This window comes from Carcharodon carcharias, chromosome 6, assembly GCF_017639515.1.
Source record: "Carcharodon carcharias isolate sCarCar2 chromosome 6, sCarCar2.pri, whole genome shotgun sequence".
NCBI classification, from domain to species: Eukaryota; Metazoa; Chordata; class Chondrichthyes; order Lamniformes; family Lamnidae; genus Carcharodon; species Carcharodon carcharias.
Genome location: NC_054472.1, coordinates 90,818,170 through 90,822,844, shown reverse-complemented (window position 1 = coordinate 90,822,844; position 4,675 = coordinate 90,818,170). Strand labels below are relative to the sequence as shown.

General features: G+C 40.9%; 1 non-coding gene across 1 annotated transcript; it reads left to right on the top strand.

Annotated features, from left to right (window-relative positions):
* Positions 1-4,310: 4,310 nt before the first annotated feature.
* LOC121279504 lies at positions 4,311-4,417 on the top strand. Its single transcript, XR_005943431.1, has one exon. It is a non-coding gene; the product is annotated as a U6 spliceosomal RNA (small nuclear RNA).
* Positions 4,418-4,675: the final 258 nt, after the last annotated feature.

Here is a 4,675-nt window from a genome sequence, read left to right as displayed (position 1 = left end):
CTGCAACAATTCAAGCTCCGGGTTTCAGAATTTGAGCAGCAGCTGGAGTCACTGTGGTGCATCTGTGAGGCTGAGAGTTTTGTGGATAGTATGTTTCTGGATGTGGTCACCTCACAGCTTAAGAGAATGTAGGTAGGGAGGGAATGGGTGACTGTCAGACAGTCAGGGAGGACCAGGCAAATAGTGCAGGAGTTCCTTGAGTACATCATGCTCTACAATCAGTATGCAGTTCTGATTAATGGTAAGAGTGATGGTTCACCTGGTGAGTGTAGCCAGAGCCATGCCTAGGGCACCATGACTAGCTCAGCTGTGCATAGGAGGCAGGATGAAGAATGGGAAAGCAATAGGGGATCAAAGTGATAGGAGATTCCTTAGTTAGGGAAACAGATAGGTGTTCCTGCTGAGGCAGACATGAATCCAGAATGATATATTGCCTCCCTGGTGTCAGGATGCAGCTGTAGCTGCCTTTAAGCAGCTGTAGAGCACTCTTTGGAGGCAGGGGGTGGGGCTGGGGTAGGTGGAAAACCAGCGGTCATGGTCAATATCAATACCAATGACTTAGGTACACAGCAGGGTGGGGTCCTGCACACAAAGTTTAGAGAGCAAATGAAGAAACTAGTAAGTGGGAACTCCATTGTAATCTCTAAATTACTCCAAGGCCACCTGCAAGTGAATATAGAAATAAGAAGATAATGCAGATGAAAGAATGGGTAGAGAGATGGTGCAGGAGGAAGGACTGTTGGTTCCTGTCCTGACACATTGGGACTAGTTTTGGCAGTGGTGGAAGCTGTAAAGGCCAGATGGGTTGCACTTCAGCAGGGCTAAGGGCAGTGTCCTTGTGGGGCAGTTTCCTAGTGCTATTGAGCAGTATTTAAACTAACTTGGCACTGGGATGGGAATCAGGATATAACATTAGAAAGGGAAAACAAGGTGCACAAAGGACTGGGAGAAACAGATAGCACTGGTGTAAGAAATAGCAAGGGGTGAGAATGCACCTGGTGCAGGTAAACCAGAATCAAATTTTGGGAGGCAAAACTGTAATGGAACAATGGGCTTCCATTAAAGGGGAAATGCATATTCCCATGAGGGGGAAAGGTAGGGAAAAAAATCCAGAACTCCCTGGATGACAAAAGAGATGGTGAATAAGATGGAGCAGAAAAACAACACATATAACAGATGTCAGGTTGATAATACAGGTGAGAATGAGGCTGAATATAGAAAGTTCAGAGGGGAAGTGAAAAAAGAAATAAGAGAAGCAAAGAGCGAATGTGAGAAGAGAGTGGTAGCTAACATAAAAAGGAATCCAAAAGTCTTCTGTTAGCATAGAAACAGTAAAAGTGTAGTAAAAGAAAGGGTGGGTGCTGAAATACAGGATTGGCTAAAAATTGAACAAGAGGAGGTATTAGATGCAAGCAAAATACTGCGGATGCTGGAAATCTGAAACAAAAACAAAAATTGCTGGAAAAATTCAGCAGGTCCGATAGCATCTGTGGAGAGAAAGACACGATTAATGTTTTGAGTCCATCTGACTCTTCAGAACCCGCATATGGACTCGAAACATTAACTCTGTCCTTCTCTCCACAGATGCCGTCAGACCTGCTGAGTTTTTCCAGCAATTTTTGTTTTTGTTTGAGGTATTAGATACATTGGCTGTACTTAAATTTGTTGAGTCATTTGGATTGAATGAGAAGCACCAGGGGATACTGAGAGAAGTAAGGGTGGAAATTGCGGTTGTGCTCGCAATAATCTTCAAATCCTCATTATATACAGGGGTGCTACTAGAGGATTAGAAAATTATTAATGTGACCCCTTCGTTTAAAAAAGTGTCAGATAAACCCAGCAACCATTTAACATTGTTTTTTTAGAAAGCATAGGGAACGATAATCCAGGACAAAATTACCACTCAAGTTGACAAATATGGATTAATTAAAGAAAATCAGCATGGATTTTTTAAAGACAAATCATGTTTAACTAACTTACTTGAGTTTTTTGATGGGGTAACAGAGAGGATTGATGTGAGTAACGCAGTTGATATAGTGGAGATGGGCTTCAAAACAGTGTTTGATAAATTACCACATAACGGACTTGTCAGCAAAGTCAAAGCCCATGAAATAAACGGGACATTGGCAGCATGGATAGGAATTTGACTGAGTGACAAAAAACAGGGTAGCAGAAAACAATTGTTTTCAGACTGGAGGAATGTATGGAGTGGAGTTCCGCAGGTGTCAATCTTAGGACCACTGCTTTTCTTAATCTATGTTAATGACCTAGACTTGTGTATACAGGGCACAATTTCAAAATATGTGGATGACAAAAAGCTTGTAAATATTGTGAGGAGGATAGTAACAGATCACAAGGGGACATTGGTCGGTGAAATGGGCAGACATGTGGGAGATTAAATTTAATGCAGAGAAGTGTGAAGTGATCTATTATAGTTTTTAGAGCAAGGTGAGGCAGCATTACATAAATGTTACAATTATAAAGGGGTTGTAGGAAGAGGGGGGCTTGGAAGAAATGTGCATGAATCATTCAAGGTAGCAGGGTAAGTTGAGAAAGTGGTCAATAAAGCATATGGGATCCTGGGCTTTATAAGTGGAGGCATAGAGTACAGAAGCAAAGAAGTTACGGTGAACCATTTTAAAACATTGGTTTGGTCTCAACTGGAGTATTAAATCCAATTCTGTGTATCACTCTTTAGGAAATATGTGAAGACGTTATAGAGGGTGCAAAAAAAATTTACAAGAATGGTTGCAGGGATGGGGGACTTCAATTATATGGATAGATTGGCAAAGCTGAGACTGTTCTCCCTAGAGAAGAGAAGTTTGAGAAGAGGATTGATTGACATGTTCAAAATCATGAGTGGTCTGGATATAAATAGGGAGAAACTGTTCCCATTGGCAGATGGATTGAGAACCAGAGGGCACTGATTTAAGGTGAATGGCAAAAGAACCAAAGATGACAGTGTTGCGGCCATGAGGAAGGGCCACAATGAATCCCTTATTCTACCACGCCAAATCTGACCGCAGCAGGGTTTTTTCAAATTTAGCAAGGATGTGCTTTGCCAATATGCAGGAGTCCCCCTATGTACACTCTCAAATAATAGAGAATGAGCCAAATAGGTTTTCTGAGTTTAAATGAAGAACGTGATGAGTTTATTGACCCTACTTCTAGATTTAAAAAATAAATCGCAAATGCAATTCATACATCACACACATTCCCTGGGCCCATACACACACTAGTACAGATGGTAGATAAGAGGGGAGGCCTAAAGATGTTTTACAGTTTGTGAAAACGATAAACAAATCAAAGAAATATATGCTTAACTGTCCTTTGGCTGGTCTTGATTCGCTGATTCCATGTTGCGGCTGTTTTGTTCACTGGCTTCCTGGATGTAATTGTATGGAGCAGATTTCCACATTTTATTTCCAAAAGACCTCAGTTTTCAGCGGATTCCTCTTCTCAGGTTTGTTACTTTGCAAATTGGGGCACAATAATTTTGAGGGAAAGAAGGAGAGAGAGAAATAGCTTCCTTGCAGGTTTTCCGTACAGCATTCTGATCTCCATTTTTGACCTGAATGGCTTGGTAAACAATTCTTAAAAGTCCTGCTTACTTTGTATTCCAGAGGAATTTGATTACCATGTTTTCTGTGGTCATTGTTTTGTAGAGCAGGTAATTGCATTCTGAAGTCTCATTTCATGAACTTTTAAAAAGTTCCAAGGTAGTGTTAAAGCCAACAGGAGATGGGGTCTTTCACACTCCTTGGCGGGTGGGGGAAGTTTGGGTGTCTGTTGCTTTTTCATCCCACTTGGGTAGAATGCAAGTTGCATATTCTGGCTGGCTAGCAGTCTTCCATTGTCTAATTAGGATTACAGTTTCTTGTTTTTTTTTAAAAAAAACTATTTTTTTTTAAAAGAACATTTTCCTAACAACATGAGGAAAAGTTTCTTTACACAGCTTGTGGTTAAGATTTGCAATGCACTACCAGAGAGTGTAATGAAGGAAGATTCAATCATGGCTTTCAAAATGGAATTAGATAACAGTCGCACCACTATGGGGAAAGGTTGGGGTAATAACTGAATTGCTCTTGCAGAGAGCTGGCAGAGACATAAAGGGCTGAATGGTCTTCTTCTATGCTGTAACAATTTTATGATTCCATGTTTCTTCGGTCAGCCAAAGCTTGGGTCAGAAGAATAAGATTGCCCCTCTGATTCCCACAAGTAGTACTTGGGCCTTCCTGACCCGAACCTCTCGCTTTCGCCTTATTGCAATTAGGAACATAAGAACATTGGTACACCTGAACAGGAGTGGGGTGCTTGCTTCGGCAGCACATATACTAAAATTGAAACGATACAGAGAAGATTAGCATGGCCCCTGCATAAGGATGACACGCAAATTCGTGAAGCGTTCCGTATTTTGCAACACTGAACAGGAGTGGGCCATTTAGTCATGCAAAACTGTTCTGCTGACATTTAATGAGATAATGGTCGATCTGCAACCTAACTCCATTAATCCCATATGCCCCATAGCCTTTAATGCCTTTATTTAACAAAAATCGATCAATCTAAGATTTAAAATTAACAATTGATCTACTATTAATTGTTCTTTGCAGAAGATAATTTTAAAGTTCTACCCCCCTTGTTATGAGGAGGTGTTTGCTAATTCACTGTCTATGAG